The sequence below is a fragment of the Thermobia domestica genome, chromosome 11 (genome assembly GCF_964235325.1).
Source record: "Thermobia domestica chromosome 11, izTheDome1.hap1.1, whole genome shotgun sequence".
Classification (NCBI taxonomy): domain Eukaryota; kingdom Metazoa; phylum Arthropoda; class Insecta; order Zygentoma; family Lepismatidae; genus Thermobia; species Thermobia domestica.
Window position 1 is genome coordinate 144,167,971 of NC_137464.1, and position 21,026 is coordinate 144,188,996.

At 34.7% G+C, this 21,026-nt stretch overlaps 1 long non-coding RNA gene across 1 annotated transcript; it reads right to left on the reverse strand.

Annotated features, from left to right (window-relative positions):
* Positions 1–1,236: 1,236 nt before the first annotated feature.
* On the reverse strand, positions 1,237–20,184 carry LOC145664468 (uncharacterized). The gene is made up of 2 exons (XR_014127444.1): positions 18,774–20,184; positions 1,237–2,200 (listed from the first exon to the last, which is right to left on the reverse strand). It is a non-coding gene; the product is annotated as an uncharacterized LOC145664468 (long non-coding RNA).
* Positions 20,185–21,026: the final 842 nt, after the last annotated feature.

Sequence of the window (21,026 nt, forward strand, 5' to 3'; positions counted from 1 at the left end):
GTCTGCTTTGGTAAAACCATTAGCTATATCAGCTCCTCTCATCAGTGGGGAGCTTTAGTAATACCGGAAAATTCTCAAGGGTAAAACTAACCATCTCAATTGTCAACTATTGGCACCTGTCGGCTTGTCAAAAGATAGCGGAGTTTTTGAGATATGAATTCCCTCAAGATTTTCTCAAAACACCTTTTGCTCCGAGGGAAACACTTCTAGCTCATTAACAAGAGGCAGTTAACTACAATATTAGAATGTGCATATCTGCCAAAAAGAATAAAACAAATACGTTTAGAATGAACCACCATTCAGTAACAACTGAAAAGAAGTCATATAAATTGCATATGAATTTCTCAATTTATAACTTAGCTTTTCTTGTTTTCAATCTGAATAACTCAGTGTGTTATAATATCAATTTCAGTAAACTGCGTACATACGCTTCTATTTCGTGGTTGTTTGTGTTATTGTGTTTTCAATCCGAATAATCCAATGTACCAGACTAGTTTTCAGGAAGAGAAAGGTATGTACATATATTAAACATATTATAGTAATATTTTCTAGTACTGTATATTTTTATGATTACTCTATATACATCAGGGGGCGCAGTGGCTCAGTGGTAGAGCGTTCACCTCCGGTAGTTGGGGTCCCTGGTTTGATCCCAGCTCACACCGTGTGGACTTTGTGGTGGGCAAACACCGTGCTCGTGGGTTTTCTCGGGGTTCTCCCGTTTCCTCCCACTTTCTTCATTCCACCATTTCATTCATTTCTCATCCGTAACCGGCATAAGCGTGGGACGTAAAACTTAAAGATTTCATTTCATTTTTTCTATATACATTATTTATAAGTAGCTGTCGTGCCACTGCTTATTAAAGTTTTGCAATCAAGTAATACTAGAAATCCTATTCTAAAAATACAGCAATCACACTTGTTTTCTGTACGTTGGCCACCTGTCTAAGTTGGCCACTTTTCGATGGAACCGATGGTGGCCAAGGTCGACAGATTTCACTGTAGTAACTTTCCCATGTCCATAATATTAACTATAAAATTTTATCCTAAATTTCTTAACTCAAGACAATTCGTATTGCAATAAAATTTGCTGTTTTTAATTTTAGTCGATTCTCTTTGAAGTTAATCTAAATTTTGACTGTTATTTTTCTGAGATTAATTTTTATTAATCACGTACTTTTCCATTGCATTAATATTTAGTTATAATCCGTTAAATTTTTAATTGATTTTTCCAACTAATCTGGCAGTAGTCAACGGTTTATTTCTAATTAGAAAACATAAATACACCCTAAAATATAACAGTTAACTTGGTGCTTCATATTTTATTAGTCTCCAAGACTTCAAGTTTGGAACAAACTGAGGAATAACAACAACATTAATGGACAGGATAACTTTTATAAGCACGATCAACAAATTTAGTTGTGTAACAATTATTAACATATTTACATAAAAGAAATCAGCCTTGAAGATTATTTATATTTGGCTACAAATTACTAAAGAAACTAGACAATATTACTGTGTATAATTACATTATAACATTGTAGCAGCAAATACGAAAGAGACAACAAAATAAACATTCAATCATAATCTTACTCCTTTGTTAACATTAAAAAAATATATGAAGTTTTATTTACCAGAAAGCATACACTTCAAATCTTATATTTTATTGCACTGAAAGTAACTGACATTTAACTCACTACAAGTAAGTAAACACACAACTGGTAACCAGTATCCACCACATACACACAATGTCACATTTTATAAACCTTATTTTAGAACAAAGGAAAAGATCTGCCTAAAGTAAATCGATTTTATACATTTAATATATAATTCTAAAACAAACATTTCTTTCTTTATTTATTTAGGTGAAAAATGCACAGCTTTCATAAAACTGTTGCTGGATTTCGACACAAATGCTAAATTTTGATATAAAATTTAAAATATAATATTCTTCAATATAATGTCCAGAGACAGCCTTCAGTTATATCACTTCCTATTTTATTTTCCTGTAAAACACGAAGTATAATTCTCACAAGAGTGCCAAGAAAATTTCTGGTTTACCATGTCTTACGCTGAAATTTGTCCGTGGCATTTTAATTATAAACAGTATCAAGAAAAATATCACTAATGAAACTCACTCGGGCAAATGGCTCGTCATTCCCGGAATCACAAGATCGTCCATATTTGGAAGAACAAATACTTTCTAAAAAAGATACATATATATATATATATATATTAGTTTACAAGTTTCATGGTTTATGAGAGGTCACAAAAAATAAAATTGAGCACAATCTACCATTAAGGACCTGCATAAAAAAAAAAATGTTGTAACAGGTATCCAAAAAAAGTTCTGTCAAATTTTCAGTGGTGGAGGGTAGTATGCGCTACCTATACCTTTTGTTTCGAAGTTAGAAGAAAGAGAAAGGAAACGACTTAGCGCTGGCTGCGGTAGCCACAGCTAAATCAGCATGTCAGTGCGCGCAGATTAAACATGGGAACCTCAAGTTCTTCTCTCGTCAGGTAAAGGATCTGTTCGTGGTGACGTGTGATGAGAAGTGAGTTCTTTAATATGCTACTCGTCACTGATATCGTTGGTTGGTACCTTGGTACCACATCCCACTGTTAGATAACTAAAACTATCACTACATGCACAGAAGGTTGTGCTCTATGTTTGATGGGCAACGCGTGGTATTGTCGATCATAAACTGCTGCCGCCTCACCAGACTATCAACGCAACTGTGTACTCACAGAATTTGAAAATGTAAGATGCTTGTGAATCGCAAAAGTGTTATTCTGGTTTAGAACAATACAAGACCACATGTTATCAAGGTTACCAGTGACACCACTATCCGATTCGGTTAGGAAATACTAATGCACTTCCCGCATCGTCGAATTACCACTTGCCAATTGGCACATAAACTTGTGCAGAGACAACTGTCCCGATATATAGACAAAGTGCACAATGTACTGATAACCTTTTCAGATTCACATTCTTCTGATTTCTACGACTATGGAAATGGATATATAGTCTGCCTGAGCATCGTACATGTGTTACTGCTGCTGAGACAACTATTTATAATTTTGCACATAATTCTTATTTCATGATTTTATTGCTTTTCAATTTGTAGAGTGAAAATCCGACGGAACTTTTTTGGGTACCTAAAGCAAGAAAGCTTACATTTTTACTTGAGATGTTTACATGCTTGACTTTGCTTGTCTGGAAAACGACTAACACGGTACATTCGCGAAGTGTCCCCTCGGGATTCGTGTAAAATTGATTTAAATCCAAAGTTCTCAGCGGCCCAATGTGTATTGTACTAATTTTAGTGGCCCATACGGGTAATTTGCATATTTATGTGCCATCATATATCTGGAATTCATATACTACTATAACGCTGGGACAAAAATTGACTTTAGTTTCGTTAGATGTAAATGGACATGAATGTGGGTATGTGCAAAATAAAATGGATCAAATATGGCTTCTTTGACTCATGTTACTCACCCCGACCGCTATCCTGGATGCGCCATATTGGATTTAACTTTCGGTTTTTCAAATGGGAATGGGTGCAAGTGATATATCAAATTCATGTAGAATTTTCTCGGAAATCCACTTTTGAAGTTAATTTTACCGTAGCTTGTACCGTTTGGAAGATATTGCATATTAAATCCTTCCAGGCACTTCGCGAATAGACATTTTAGGGTAATATGAGTTATGGTAACGATGTTGACAAATCGAAACAATTTCTAACTACAAAAAAACTGTACGCAGTAGCGTATTTAAGAGGGGGATTCCGGGCTTAAGCCGCCCCTAAATTTTATTTACTATCTTAAAGTAAATGAAATATGTTGCAGAATTTTCACATTTCCAGAAATAAAGTTAGCAAAGCCCCCGAAACAAAATCGTAAATACGCCACTGACTGTAGGTATAGACAAACTCTTTACAACATTGGTGTTATAATCTTATTACATTTCTGTGAGTGATTGTTATTTCTTTCAAGTTATACCATAACAAGTAAGTATTCTATTACGTTAAAATGTCTAATGTAAATCCAGATACGACTAGTTTTTGGTGTAGACCTACCATTTCCGTATTTATGTCTGTGTATATGTATGTATTTACGTTCAGAGAATCTTTCGTCAACAATAAATCGTTTAAAAGATTACATATATACACGGGGAACTGCATAATTTTCTATTTGGTTCAACATTCGTGAAGTGCCTAACATTTAACATGCAATACCTTGAAAATGGTACAAGCTACGTTACAATTAACTACACCAATGAATTTCCGCGAAAAGTTTATACGAATTTGATGTATCACATGCACCTATTCCCATTTGAAAAACCAAAAGCTGAATCCAATATGGCGATCGAAGATGGCGGCCGGGATGGTTAACACGTGTCAGAGAAGCAACACTTGATCCAATTTGTTTTGCATATACCTACATTCATGTCCAATTATATCTAAAGAAACTAAAATCAATTTTATGACCGAGCTTTATAGTAGTGGTTGACTAAATTCCGGATATATGAAGGCCCATAAATATGTAAATTACCCGTAAGGGCCGCTGAAATTAGTGCAATACACATTGCGCCACGGAGAACTTTGCATTTAAATCAATTTTACACGAATCCCGAGGGGACACTTCGCGAATATACCTTGTAAGACCAACGCCAATAAAAAATACACTATTAATGGATTTAAACAAATTACCTTAATTATTTCAAAATTTCTTTTGTTTTATTTAATATAAAATTTACGTCTTTTATAGTTAATGGAAAACATTTAGTATATCAATAAAACTACGCATATTGGTAGAATAAATGCATGGATATTGAAGAAAACTGTTGAAATACTACGAATAACGTTATATTTTTATTTGTGTCACATTAAATTTTTACTGAGATTTATCAGTATATTATAAAATTTTGAAACCACTTCTACGTTATATTCCACTTTTAGCATACATAAAAGCTCACGACACTATTCTTTAAAATAATCGCCATATTGTAAATACCTGAAGAATTACATCCACTAAGATTTATATACTACTAGACAGGGATACTCAGATAAATGAGAACAAAAGACTTTAATTAAAAACCTGAATTTCATTATATAGGGCAGTCAATTAAGGTATTCATCGTAGACAATAATTAGTAACGAACGCTTTTCTTCATACGATTGCTGTAATTCCAGTGCTCGAAGTGGGAGCTATGCGGGGATATGCAAAACCCTAACACAGGAGAATTTCGATCGTCGTACCCCTATCTCTGATTACCTTTTTTTGCATCTCGGCACGTTTCACTTGACAGGGGTATGCAAACGTAATTATACTGTAGATTAATTTCGTGACGCGTTGACTCTTTCAAAAGATCAATACTGCTGCGACAAACTTACAAGTTCGAAGGTAGAAGCAGAGTTGTCTGCCATTAGGCTGCGATTGACAGCTGAAAAAGACTAACTATGGCTATCAAATTCAGGACTTGACTGACTGACTGACACACACTCAAAAATAAATAAATAAATGAATAAATAAATAAAAATAGTATTCTAAAGTTTAGTAACATGGATATTCTTTAAATAATGGTATTCTTTAAACAATGGCTTATAAAACATTGGTTAGTACAGTTATTTGTTTATATATAAACAATATATTTCTTCCATTGTGAAGTAGTCACTACGGCAAAAACTGTATAATTTTCATTCGCTACCCATGGGAAAAGAACATTCACTTGTGGTGAAGCAATTAAGCATATCTATGATCTGAGGTAGCTTTCAATATATTGTTTAAATATTGTATTATATATACACACTGTGCATTGTTCCAGTTCTCTGAATATAACGTGCAGCATTGCATATGACATACAAACACAATATTATAGGACGAACAAAAATGTGTAGTCTACTTAACCGGAATACTAATTTTAGCCTTCACTTTGTGGAATAACAGATGACAAATAAATAGAAGAACAATTTAACAACTGGAGTTGAAATACCGGTATTCACTGAAAACCAAGAGGTAAAATAATGATTAAGAGTAGCAAGACAAACACGATGTATAAATGAGAAATACGTGTTAAGTAACTCGGTAACATATAAGGATCGTAGAGTGCTATCTCTGCAAAAGTAGATAAAAATTGTGACTTATTAATGGTATTGGGTAAGATCTAATTCTTACATAAGCGCGAACTGAGCATGACGTATTAGACATAGCTCTGTCTAATTTTGTCATTTTAACTGAAATCTTGTAGACTGCTTGAAGTCCTTAGGACTATAAATCAGTACAGATTATTTGATACTGGAAACACGTATTAGTATTTAAAAACAAATAAACCTACTTCGTTGGTTAAGAACAATGAGGAAGTTAGTATCAACCGTGAAAATAATAAACACAAGCGATCACCTCATGAAACTTTATTCAAATACCTTTCGCCTAAAAAGACGGCAACTGATAGTACTATGATACCGATTGCCGTATATTTCGCGGATTGTGACAAGACTATTCCAGAAGTTTCAGTAACACCCAGTGTAACTGAAGAATCGTTTCTTGCTTCTGAAAACCGAGGAAATGAGTATCCTGCTTGTTGGGATCACCAAATATTTCTACTAAATGCGAAAACTGTGCCCGGCTTATTGTAAACAGTAGTAAATTGGGTTGTAAAACATGTGGTTTAATAGAAACTTTAAGTGATAATATAACCAAAGGTTTTAAGATATCCCACGTTTGGAACACATCTTAAATTGCTCTGTTCGGATATACTGCACAACAGCAACGACAGTCCTTATGGAAATAGATATTAAAACACAAAAACAGTGAGGTCCATATTTATTGTGGAAAAAATTGTATTTAATTTGAAAGGAAAGACTGAAAATTTCAATATTCAGACAAAACAACCAAGAATACAGCAGTACAACTCGTGTGTTTAGAACTGTTTATAACATTACTAAGAACGGTAGGCCATTTATAGACTTACCTTTCGATATTGATTTACAATAACTGAACGGATTACAAGTGAACGAATTTTACGAAGTGGTCATTCATGTGCTGAAGTTCTATACACATTGCTACAGAAGCGAGACGTCGTCTTGTAAACAGTGTATTACTAGCTGAAATACCCGTTCTTCGCACGAGGAGAATACGGTTTATGCAATAAATTATATTTGAAGGTAAAGAAAGGAATGAAATATATAAATAAAGAAGAGTAACACCGCAATAAATAAACAACAAAGAGTAGCACTTTCAACGGTACCCTGTTAATATGAGTGCAATAAATCACTAATAGCAACGCCTTCCGCCCTTGTCCTTCTCAATATGAGTGAAATATTGGCGACGCCACTGTCAGTTTCCGAATTAGCTGCCTGTTCCTTCTTGCCTAAATTTGGACTCAAATGTTATCAAGTTTGTTACCAATCAGCTTAGCGATCCCGAAAACTACGGATTCAGCATTAATATCGTCATTTTGGACTAATATCGGTCAGTCTCCCGTTTGTAAATACAAGGATTTGGATTTTTGGCCTCTCGTTTGACAAACATCTACATTTACTTAAGGAGCATGTAAAAATTGTACTTACATGACACACAATATGTAGCTCTGAGTATTAGAAAGTGTATGTATTAATACGCACAGACTTCAATATTTATGTTATTTTAATTTATTTTGCGTTACTTTTTGTTCTTCTGTAGGTTAGAACTTTTTAGTTTTTTGCATTTAATTTTTGTATTTTCAGTTGTTTTGATGTGTATATTACGGATATTTATGTGTATTTTAATTCGAAATATGTTTATGTTTAATTAAGGTAAAAGATTTCTTCTAACTTGTGTGAAGGGAAGGAACTTAAAATGCTAATCGCATTGCCTCTTTGTAAAGTTTGGCTAATGCGTTGTACTAAATATTGTTGGCTTCTGGCGTCGCCTGATTTAGTAATCAAATTGGAACCCAGTTCTTTCAAAAATGTGTGAGCTTCTTTGCTGAAAACCCCCATAGTTTCAGTTGCAAAAGCAACGAAAAGATGCTCTTCTTTCAGTTTGGAATACTTGGAGTGTTTTCTCTTGCAGGCCACTTCAGCTGCACTACATGGTTCGTTTTGTGTTGATGGCAAATAAGATGGTGCAAAGGTATCGACGCATGTGACATCCCATATCAACCGTTGACTCATTTTTAATGGAGTTAGGGTAATTCCATCTGGCCGCTTTCCGTCTTCTCGAAACATTCCTGGTGGCTCCAAAATGCTTGGAAAATCAATGCCTGCTAGTGTTCGTTTTATTATATTGTTCAATTCACCATGACGTACTAATCTTCCTCCACTTTTAGTACAACTTAGTGCGTATAACCCTTTTTCATCCATTCTGCTTTGGCATGTACAAGTAAATGTATGGCAGATATTTACCCCCAGACGAAAAGCTACACAAAAACTCTAAAAAGGTACCAATTGTTTTAGATGGCGTGGCTTGCAACCAAGCACCGGTCCCTTTTTTTCTGTAAGACTTTCATACGCACAGTGTCAATTATGCTTTCAGGAATTACTTCATTATCTATTACTTCCTGTAATAATATTGCATCCCAACTTTTTTGTAATTCTTTTGTCTCAGGAATTTTACTGTTGTAGATCCCCTTCCAAATTTCCACAGCCTCATCCATGTGATGTATATCCACGTTGTCAACTGAACTATTTAAAATATTGGAGACAAGTGGACGCACCCCATGGCAAGAAGAAAGGAGGGCTGGTAGGCTCAAGTCCGATGCTTTCCGTGTGTTTAGACCTCCTAAGCGAACTGGAAGGCTTGCTTGTGTCCATTGGGTTTCGTTTAGGGAATAGTTAATTATTAGCTGTAATGCCATTTTCAAGTAATTATCTATCTGTAAAGCTTTAGATGGTCTTTTTCATGTTGGAATACTTCTTAAAAAGTACGTTAGCTTTGGAATGCCGAAGCAATTTTTGAGAAGAAAATAAGCTATGTGATTTGGTCAACTTTTTAGTTCCTCAGTTATTAATTTGAAACTATTCATATGTTTCTCGAAATGGAGATCATACCCTTCTTCGTGGAGCGGAGACCCTAATAACGATAATTCATCTGGTTGTAAAATACGTATGCCTGGCAACATCTCTTTAAATTGGATTTCTACGTCTGTGTCTATTTTACCCGATGTGTAATAGAGTTCACATTTCGATGGATTCACTTCTAGCCCAATTTTCTTAGATTCTGTAATTAAATGCTTCATGTCCTCTATGACTATATTCGGCGATCCTCCTAGGGTTCCATCATCCAGATAAAAGGGGTTCAGTCCAGAACAAAGCTCTTGGACTATCGGATGAATAGCCAAACTAAACAACATTGGACCTGCAGGATCTCCCTGTTGGCATCCTACTTGTGATGAGATAGTTCTTTCTCCATAAAATAATATTGATGGATAAACATAGCTTCTCCCCCCCCCTCCCAAAATACAAATGTAGCATAAAAGATTTCACTTTTTTTTTAGCATTGAGTCTCTTTCCAACGGATTAAAGGCATTGTTGTAATCGATTTTTAAGATTACTTTGTTTGCGTTTTCATTTCTCCTTATGTATGTCCGTGTGGTATGTATAATAGCTTCATTACCTTTTTTAGTTGCAAACCCCAGTTGGTGTAGTTGTAAGTATTGAGAGCATTGGTTGTAAACGAGCGAAACAGCTATCTTGGATGCTAGTCTTCGAAAAACACATCCAACTGCTATAGGTCTGATTCCGCCATCCTTTCTTCGTAATGCACACAAATTCGCTCCAAAAAGGTATTTCCACACGTCTTGATTTACGTTTCCATTTAAAATGATGTTAACCAATTTCGTGATTTCGCCTAGTAAAACAGACGCTGATGCTTCTGTAGATTTAGAAATTAAGTCTTTCAGGTGTTGAAGGGATAAGCCATCGATTCCTGAAGCGGAGCCACTCTTAAAATTATGGATTGCTCTTGATATCATGTCTTCATTTACAAGGAGAGAAGATGTCAAGCACTCTGGTTGCTCCGGCATTTCTAAAACTCTGGAGGGAGACGGATGTTTGTTTTGTAGACTAACAAAAGTTTCCTCACTCGAAGGAGCCAGAGAATCGTCGGATATCAGTAATCTTAAGGCACCTCTTGTATTAAAATCAGCGATTTTGGCTGTAATCAGTTTAGATAAGTTTGTAATCAGGTTTTATCTTATTTATGTGTATATTTACCAGGTATATCTTGATGATATGTGGAATTCTATGTAAACCCTCTTTATATGAAACGATTTTTTCTCTACTGAGGGTTAAATAAATAAATAAATGTTACACCACAACCTACATGACGATGTGGTTAAACTTGGACTTGAACGGAGTGGAGAGTGTCACTATTAATTTCACAATCTCGAAAACTACGAATTTGACACTATATCATAGGGACTTTGGACATTTTATTTTTCAGCTCCCCACCTCACCCTTACCCAACGCAGCCCACCATGCCGATAGAAGTTTAACTAGAAAGGAGTCGAGTGTTACTATTCATCTCAGCGACCTCGAAAACTGAATCTGACTCTAATATTCGGTGTCCTAGATATTTATAATCTCCTTTCAGGTATACATTTTGATCCCCATAATTTTCTACCAAGCCGATATTTTTTTAGTAAAAAGAAAAAGCTTCTGCATACAGATCTTTACAAGATCTAATTGCCTACGAATTTAGTGGCTGTAGGCCACGCCTTTCTATGTGACAAGCTGGTGATACATTATTTTGTTCATACTAAAGATGAACCGAAAATATCGGTCCTAATTGATGGCTTCATTTCTATATCTAATCATAACATTCTAGTTGTATGTTTAAGAGAGTGCATCGGAGTCAAAAGTAAGCAAAAAATAATTAGCGAATATGTAACATTTCTCCTCGATGTGACTGAATTAGAGAACAAAATATTATCTGAAATAGTGGACAAATTGTTAATTTGCTCAGAGAACAATAGTTTATCTCACAAATATTTGCTTCGCAATTTGTGTGTTTTGCAAGCGATGGGACATCAAATACATTGCCAGAAAGGGAAGCGTCACACCTATCTTAAAAAGGAAAAAGATACCCAAATCTAGTGCTGTGGCTTTGTTGAAGTCATCGATTGGAACTAGCAGCACAAGATAGAGTAAATTATCTAGCCGGAATAAACTACCTTCACATATTTTTTGATGAACTGTATAGTTTATATCACTCTTTCGCTAAGAATCAAAGAGAACTTGAGCACCATCTAGTCGAGTTGCAGTCCTAAATTCTACACATTGGAAAATCTTTGAACTTTCGTTGCCTAGCTTCATTACTGCGAACAGTGGAAGGGGTATGGCAAAGTTACAGGAGCCTTTATCAATCTTTCAGTCGTGCTTCAGAAAACGAAAAGGAATATTCACAAGAATGTGTCGCATTTTCTGTTTAAAAGAAACATTGACAAATACAGTAATTAAAAACAACTTAGGTAAAGACTGTTTCATAGAAGATTGCAAGGCTACGCAATTCGATCTTGGCGACCCTGCCAGCTGAGTTTCCCCATACACTACCGGCTGTGAAGACTTTATACAGGGTGACCAGTCTTGTATCTAAATTTCCTTCTAAAGATCACAATTCAAGGAACAAAAAAGAAATGAATGACGAAATGGTTAGTATACTTATTATTATTATTATTATTATTATTATAGTAGACGTTAGATGAGAGTTTTTATTTCTTCAATTTCTGTTTATATTTTCAATCTCGATAAGCTAACTTAGTTAAAATAAAGAAAAGCCAGGTGTAAAGCCCTTTTTGTCTAAAGCTGGCAATAACCCTTTTGGAAATTATTTTTGCCGTTCGCTGAATTCACTTTCTTGAGCAAAGTTCGTTGATGTAGTTAATCATTACTACAAAAAGGAACCGTCTCAGTCTGTACGTAACGCTAATTCCTAATAGTGCACAGTCTCACTGAAACGATAACAGATGTCGCTAGTATGCAATTTGCAGATTTAGAATTATTGTGACGATTTAATTGCAACTTTAAATTTAATTGAAAAGAAACACTAAAAATCAATGAACAAAAAATGTTATTGAGAAGTTTCACCTGTGCTATGTAATTTGTCAAAATACTTAAAGAATACCAGCTCTAATTTCTCGCTCAGATACCATTCAGTACCAGATTCAACTACTAAATGAGTAATTCATGATCTCGCGTAGCATAGTCGCTAACGCTCTCGCCTTTCGTGAAAGCGGTTCCGGATTCGATTTCCGATGGGGACACTCGGTCGACAAAGTGTAATAGCCATTTCAGGTCACCCGTCCTAGTGAGGTTTTCCGGGGTTTTCTTAATTGACACCAGGCAAATATCGGAATAGTATCTAACATACAGATCCCACGCACCTATTTTCCTTCCACTTCCTCGGATTGTGTGTTCGTCAAAGGACGTCATCCCTCATAGATAACGGACTTAAGGATGTAGATGCCGGTAAGACCCAGAAATATGTATAAATAAACATATAAGTAATAAATGAGTAATTCACTGATGGTAATGTTTTTTAGAATAATAAATTTATTTTCTAAATCTTTTGTAGATACATTAACATTTTTATTTATTATTCACTAATACAGTTTTAGATGTGGAGTTATTCCACCTACTGAAATAATTCGAAATTTTTCATATCATGGGAGAACGACACTTGATTATATTGAAGCCACTCTATCATCACTTGTTTTACACCATACTTCGAAGGAGTTTTATTCGCTTGAACATTGTGGTAGAGAGCATTGCCCTATAACAATGACACTTTATTTCAGCAGGTCAGATAGGAGTTTTTCATTCACCCATTTCTCAAAATTTTTAGATTCATTTGTTCATGATAATCTCTAGTCGCTTTTCCTCCTCTAAATATTAAAGTTGTTCCATCAATGAAACTACTTTGCTATCGAGCACTAAGTACCAACAGCATTAACAGTTAGAGGACCTGATGCTGGTCAACACTCCCTGGAACAACACTTCGCTTAGTCAACATTTATTAAATGTCAAATTATTGTTCACTCACGATTCGTCAATGTACACTATGCTCCTTTTCTGGATGGGCGTTGCCAGAAACTTTCGCAGGGGGGTCAAGAACAAATGCTAATAATATATATATATTAAAGAAAATCACAATATTATAATTAGGAAGTAATGCAAGTACATATATTATGTTGGCTTTAGAAGAACTTTCCGAAGACAGAATCGTATGTTCCCTCCTTAATACTTCATAATAATTCCTGTTTACAACATCTCAAACGTTGAAAGAATCAAGGAGAGAGAGAGAGAGAGAGAGAGAGCGAGAATGCATGTTCGTGACTATGTTGTTACCGTACGTGCCTTTGGTGTGGGAGATTCGAATTAGATTCCCGGCAGAAGTTGAGCTCATGAAGTTTGCATTCCATATGAAGCTTTAGATCCACATCTCACCCTCGGGGCTGTAAGGGACACTAAACTCAGAATAAACCAACCCAAAAAGGAAAACTTTATAACAGTACTGTGTTTCTTGATGTTTGTTTATCAGTCCTTTGCGAAGTCATGCAACAACGACAACAGCAGTCTCGGGATCTCGATAAATACAAGAAAATATTTTTTGTGCATGAAAATCAGAACCTAATCATTTCACATAAATAGAAATTAAAAAAAATAATAACACATGCAAAAATGTATTTACGAAAATATTACGGTTTTACTTACCAAACAGGAAAAGAGCAGATTTTATAAGATAAAATCGTCATCATCTTCGTGTTTGTAAATAACTAAGCCACCAGGTAGAAATAATTCCTTGTCTTGTTTCATAAAGTTCACACAAAATGCACAAAATCTTTCTTTCTTCCGTAACCACTTTACAAAACGCAGAACAATCAAATTATATTTATAAATAAAAAAAAAAAAAAAGCGAACACACAATATAAAGGAAAGTGCACATAAAAAATCTCTATATATAGATAAACATTATTACTTGTCATATGGGTCTACTTTTTGAACAAGAATTGCATACGCCTTGGTTCTTTCCCAAAAGCATCCAACACGTCTGATATGAAATGTGTTTTATTTTTATTTATAAGTTCCCGACGGAGACTCATCATACACAATCCTGTCAATCTTTCTTCAGAGATAGTTGATCTTAACCACGTTTTTACACGTCTTAGGGTGCTAAAACTTCTCTCAACACTACATGTTATAACGGGGAGGGTAACCATTACTTGTATTCCTTGCTTTATTGCCGGATAAAATGTGGCGTGATCCATCAAATCAAAAAGAGAGTTTCTCTAAACTGTCTGCATCTAGATTTCTGTGTTTCCATAAATCGTACCAGCATTCAGCTTAAGGAAGGAAATTGTCAAATTCACAAATTTCATTTATTTCATCCATCATCTTCATGAATTGTAGTTTAGAGGTTTTTTTATTTCACGGGGATGCAGTGTGAAGAGTGAAAAGCCTGGACTATGTTCTTCCGAAAATCTATTATTTAGCGACTGTAACAAAGAATCTATGTACGGTATAAATATGGTTCGCCGATAATATTCTTCCGCATTTGTGTATGGAAGATTAGCAAGATGAACTTGTCGAGATGCAAGTCTGGGAACTGACAGCTGAATATTCAGTTCATCAGCAACACGAATACACTTTTCCAAGATCGAATAAAATGTAACTTTAGCTGTATCTCTCTGTTCTTTGAACATACAAATCAACTCCGAAATGTGTGATTTTGCCGCCATTAAGTTCAACTGAACTCCTTGCAAAATTTATGCTACTGGCTCAAGGTATGAGGAATATTGACTGATAACTGACAAAGAAACAATAAAGGGTCCTGTTGTTCCTGCACAAAAAAGACGATAAGCATTGCTTTTAGTTTCAGAAACTGTAGAATTTATTGACAGTTCTTCTAACGCACACACTATTTCTATGAAATGGTCAGAAAATTTTCTGATGTTGCTGTATTTGGAAGTCCAGCGGGTTTCAGAAAGAAGTGGGATATTTGGAATATTTTTTCTTCTTAATGGGTTCTCGCGAAAGAAAATTGTGATTTCTTTGATAGTATCCACTATGTTTCGTATGTAAGAAACGGAACATAGTTTATTAACGACAAGATTAAGCTTGTGTGATGCACAATGGTTTAAAAAAAAAAAAAAAAAGCGCTTTTGGGAATTGTCGTCTGATAATGCTCTGTACAACGTTACTACATCCAGCCATGGTGGAACAACCATCGAAACCCTGCCCTACAAGTTCACACTGAGATAATCCACGTTCTTCCAATGCTTTTAGAATTATTCTAGCAATATATGCGGCGTTTAACTCTCCTAGTGGAATGAAACCTACGAAATCTTCTTGCATCTGATTTTCAGTGTCATAAAACCGAATACCTAGAGACAATTGTTCTACACCCCCAATATCAGTTGTCTCATCTGTAAACACACTATAATAGTGGGAAGAAATAATTTTAGGCTTTATATACTGTTCATATAAAGTGTTGCCTGCAACTGATATCAATTCATTTTGAGTCTGCACAGATAAGTATTTTGCATTTTGAGCAGCAGTTTCAAAGTGTTGCTTTAATGTTATATCTCCTGAATCTACTTTAAATTGGAGAAGATCGTAGAAATTGCGATTTAATATTCTTTCCTCGTAAAGACAAATCATGTGTCGCACAAAAGACAACTGTCTCAATGATTGATGACAGTTTTTTTTTTTTTTCGGTTTTCCTCAACTTGCTTCCGAGTCGCTTCATCAATTTTCAAATCAATGGGCAAACTTTTCGTAGACATAACATTCGAAAATAACTGAGCACGTTCTGTGGACACCCGATGCCATTCAGATTGTTTGTGTTGTCGAGCAGATGCAAAAAAATCACTGTATTTTCTAAACGGTGTTAGTATAAAAGATCCTTGCAATCCCCTTTATACCAGAGATCGAAAAAGAACACACTGCTTGCACAATCCCCCTCGCAACTTTCTAGAATATGCTAGCCACGGAAATTCAACAAACCACTTATACAAAAAAAGGGGCGTTTTCCTGGCATAACATCTTGTTTAAAATCATATGTTTCGATCGGGTGCCACGGCGACATCAATATTTCATATCGACCAATGTCCGACAAACTTGACTGCAAATTTAAGTCTACATAATTGCCAATGTCTTTTGGGTCACAGGACGTCTCCCCACCTAATAAAGTTGCACAAAGTACACTAACACATTTGAGGAGAAGGTACGCTAACGATATTGCCCTCCGGTAACTCTTTTTCTTCGCTCAGATTTTCAACACACAGAATATCACATTTGGTGTTTTCCAATTTTGAGGACACTTGCTGTTTTAGAAAAAGATCGAGTTTCATTTGCTCATGCTTATGCATGATTAATTTCTAAAAAGCAATTCTTTCTAATTCACTCACCTACACATGAAATATTAAATAAATTATAAACTAAGGGGAAAACACCCACTAAACTCTGAAAGAGACCAGAGATCGAAAACCACACACATTTATCACTTTCCGACACTCCCGATCAACTTTGAAGTTTTGAAAACGAAAACCGCCTATATGGCACACCAGAAACACGGATTTCCAATAACTGCGCACAACCAACTATGCAAAACTAAACCTTTCTCTTCCCGCTAAAAATAACATTGTACTTTTAAACCGCAGGGTCTCATAGGAAAAAAAAAAAAGCTCATTTTTTTCTGCTCAGAACGCTACTAAGAACAAGGAAGAAAATGTTTGACAGCATTAGAATCACTGTCCCTGCTGCTCTATTTGCAGTTTTGTCTTCTCGACCCCTTCCCCTCTCTGTAATCCATTAAGATTCTTGGTTTAAAAGGAGGCGGGGTCATTCAGGCTCACCTTGCTACAGTCAGAGGGCAAACAGGTGCAGAGGAGTCGGTGACATTATTGCCTTTACAAACAGAATTCTTGGGTTACTTTTATCATCAATATGTGTTAAATGCTCATACTATTCCGATTCTTGCAAAGGTCAGACAACTGAGTCAGAGAAACACTTTTATTCTGCTTTACAAAGGAAACCACTGCAGAAGTATTAAAAGATGTGGCTCTTCATTTTCTATGGGAACGATTGAGGATAACTTGCTTGATTCTTTCAACGTTTGAGATTTTGAAAACAGGAATTATCGTGAAGTGCTACGGAGGGAACATACGATCCTGTCTCCGGAAACTCATTCTAAGTTCAATATATATATATTCTTGACTACTTCAAGATCAAGGTAATATTAACTAGATTTCCAGTGGGGTCGACCGACCCCTTCGACCCCCCCTGCCGACGCCCATTCTTTTCTGAGACCTATAATATTCGGATTGACTGGATATATCTTCCGCGCCACACTGCAATGTTTGAATATTGAATATCTTTCTCCTATACACTTGTTCCACTTAAATCCCATATCACGAAGCATACATCGTAATGTATGGAAAAACTGATTTTTTTTAAAGGCCACTAGCAGTTTTGGTACTGTTGGTACTTTCCTCTAGTCTAAATGGAAATTCTGAATGGTATCTCGAATCACACTTTTATCAACTACATCACAATTGTATCCTTCAGAACGCGGTCGTTTCTTATCTGGGATAGTTAGTTACCAGCTTCATGTTCCTCTTTCCGAATTTTAGATACACCTTTTACTAATATTTTGGCATAATTATACACACTGCAAATTAGGTTGATGTAATTAGTTTCTTAATTGTCCTTCCCTTGGTTCTTTACCACATTTATAACTTTTCTCACAACTTCTCTAGCTCAGAGAATTTTAAAAAATCGTCATTTTATCTTATTCTGAGTTAATGCAATCTAGCAGCGTAATATTAATAATAATAATAATAATAATAATAATAATAATAATAATAATAATAAGAAGAAGAAGAAGAAGAAGAAGAAGAAAGTAAATTGTAGGTATTATAAATAAATTTCTTCTTTTAGAGTTCAAAAAATCGTTACATATACACGTTTTTTTTTCTCTTTGTTGAAAATATAATTTTCGTTAGAACATGAGGAGTCACTTAATTCACATAAACTTTCGGAACAATTAATTGATGGGAAAAAGCTATATTCAAATGAAAATTGACAGGATTATAAGGACGAAATATAGAACGAAATTCTAAAAAGATACAAAATGCGAAATTCTCACTAAAGTATGAGAAAAATAATATTTTTCATTCTCCAATCAGAAAATTTTGATCTGCTGCAATTTAGGTAATTTTTATTGTCTCTGAGAAATCTTTAATATCCTGCTTAAAAGCTACGCAGTTCTGTGATCACCCATACTTTCAACCTTGGTTAATTTATTTCTATTAACTGTTAAAACTAATTGAACCTAAACCAGTTAAGTCATTTCTGTTTTCCAAAGGTTTCGTTCATCAAATCAATCACCGTCTGATTGGAAACTAGACTATTTTATCACAGCTGAGAATTCTTACCTGGCTGTCAATCAGGGGTGATCACTAAACGGACAAAAATTGAGTTGAACGCAAACTGGACTGACCCGAACTGGAATATACCGAAAGTCATTTTCTCTATATTGTCTCTGAGAAAAACAACAGAATCAAAACAGGAACAAACGTGCTCGTATGATATTGTGGAAATGCTATGTAAAAATAAGTTAAGTGTTTTCATAAATCTCATTTATTACTCCTTTATTTTTTAATTTGTTTAGATTCAAAATTATCTCACTATTTTAATTTTGAACCCAATAATATTTATTTATCGAAAGACCAGATGATGAAAACGTTTTATTATTAGTCTTTTTATTCTTTTAATTAAACATTTTCTTACCTGAAATTCTAGACACAATTTTCTCTCTATCCATTCTGTTACTTGCGTAATAGTAACTCGTCGCTCTCCAAGCTTTGGTTTTGCAGACAACCATAACTGTGGATTGCTTCTAAATCCGTACCTTGGAAATAAATGATTTTAAAATTACAAACGAGTAGTGAAACAAAGTATAAAGAAAGTTTTACATGGTAGTGAAAAGATAATAGTTTTTGAGCATGAGCTTTCGGCCAGCTCTACACTATACGAAAAAATCGTGCTGAACTAAAAGCTCTAACTGTTTGCATATAAAAAATATATTTATTTAGTTCTCGTTTTTCTTATTATTATTATTGCTGAGTTTGCCCACCAACCATCAGGAAAGCCCGATTTTGAAAATCAGCAAGTGCGCTCTAATATACAGTACAGAAGTGTGGACCGGGGGTCTTCAAAAATTTTGAAAATTGACTGGAAAATGGACTTTAAGGTATTTTTGAATGAAAAACTATTTAAAAATTTTTTCGTATTATTTTTTTCTTCGCAGTGGAAACTCTTTTTGAACGAGAGCATGGAGGAGTAATCAGGGTTTTAATTCTATTCGTCAAGATATTCTGAACACTAACCTTTGCATTTACAGATTTTAAGTGGAGAAAAAGCAAATGAATTTAATTAAACACAGCAAAATTTAATCGCATAATAATATTGTATAATAATAATGCGTATCATACAATGCAACGAACTGAAATTTTTCTTCCCTTTTCTTCTTCTTTTTTTTCTCTTTTTCTTAAATTTGTTCTCTGTTTTATTTGTTGGTGCTGAGCAGCCCACAAAAATTCTGGGGTATTCGAGCAACGGAGCACTCCTGGAGTCCTTATACAATCAATCAAGGACTTCCTTATACAAGCAAACGATAGCTCAGGTAGAAATAACCAGTAGCTAGTCAGACAGAGAAGCAACATCTATTGGCATGACTGTTTATTTTTAGGATCAGAGTGATGCACAAACTTAAGATGTTTGCCGTGTATTATTAGGATATGGAATAAAAAGTGTCGTTCTGAAAAAGAGAAAGAGACAGAAGGAATAGTTACTGTAAGAAAAATTCTGTATATTGTTTACAGATTCAAAATAACGGTGGTTCTGTCAGGTCATCTGACCTATAAATACCAATAAGACTCCATGAAATATAGACAAAACAATGGCATTTTACAAGTTATCAGAAAAATGTCTGTGTCGCTTAGAGCTTTTCATTATATCCTTTGCAGAACACAGACGCCATTGATGACTTCAGTAGGTGGACAGGATAGAAACGCAGTCCGAGTTGAGAAATTCTCCTGGGGAAGAATCTCCGGTTATTCTTAATAAAGGTTACCAGCATTTCCGCAGTACTATTTTCAACTCATGTGTATTGAAATTCTCTTGGGGACTGAGGTCATGATCGCCACAGTCCAAACGCATAAATTCAATATTGATATTACATTAAAACCCATTTATAATAATAGGTAAATTCTATGTACTTTTGCAACCACAAATAAAATTATATTAAATTTTAATTGACAGTGCATGCAGAAAGTAAAGTCTAAAGACATTAAAGAAGCAAATACAGTAAATAAATTTTATACCAACCAAGTTATGTACCAGTGAGTAACATTTGAACAAGAAATTATTTGCTAGAATGAAAAGAGATTTTCACATATTCTAATTAAACTTCATTTTAACTATCGGAATGTTTAAAATAATAGTAGAGCATGCTCATTCAATTCAATAAGCACGAGTTAAATCACGCGCCAAACTTTACGTTATATGATGTAACAAACGTTACCTTTAAAGGGTAATGTTCGTTATATTGCAAATAAGTAGAAAATTATATTTATAAAATATTACAGTTGAAATCCTTCCTCTTCGCAGTGGTGACTACAAAGTTTCAGACAAAGGAAGTCAAATCGACAATGGCGGTGAAACCTGTTTTGCACCCTGCCCTACAAAATCAACTTCCTGCTTCGATCCCTCTAGTGATATTTCCCTTTGAAGGTATAATTTAAACTCTGGTATGAGATACAAATATTTTAGAAAAAATAACTCCATAATAAAGAAATTTAACACTCTATAATCACATATAAAGTATGTGTCATAAGAATTATTTAATTTAATTTAAATACTTTACTCAGCACAAAGAATTCAAGTTATTCATGTTACTCATGTTATTCAAGAAGTGGAAAATAATTGACGTTACCAACAGTGTTTGAACTATGACTTTAATTTGAATTCCTTAGTTCATTC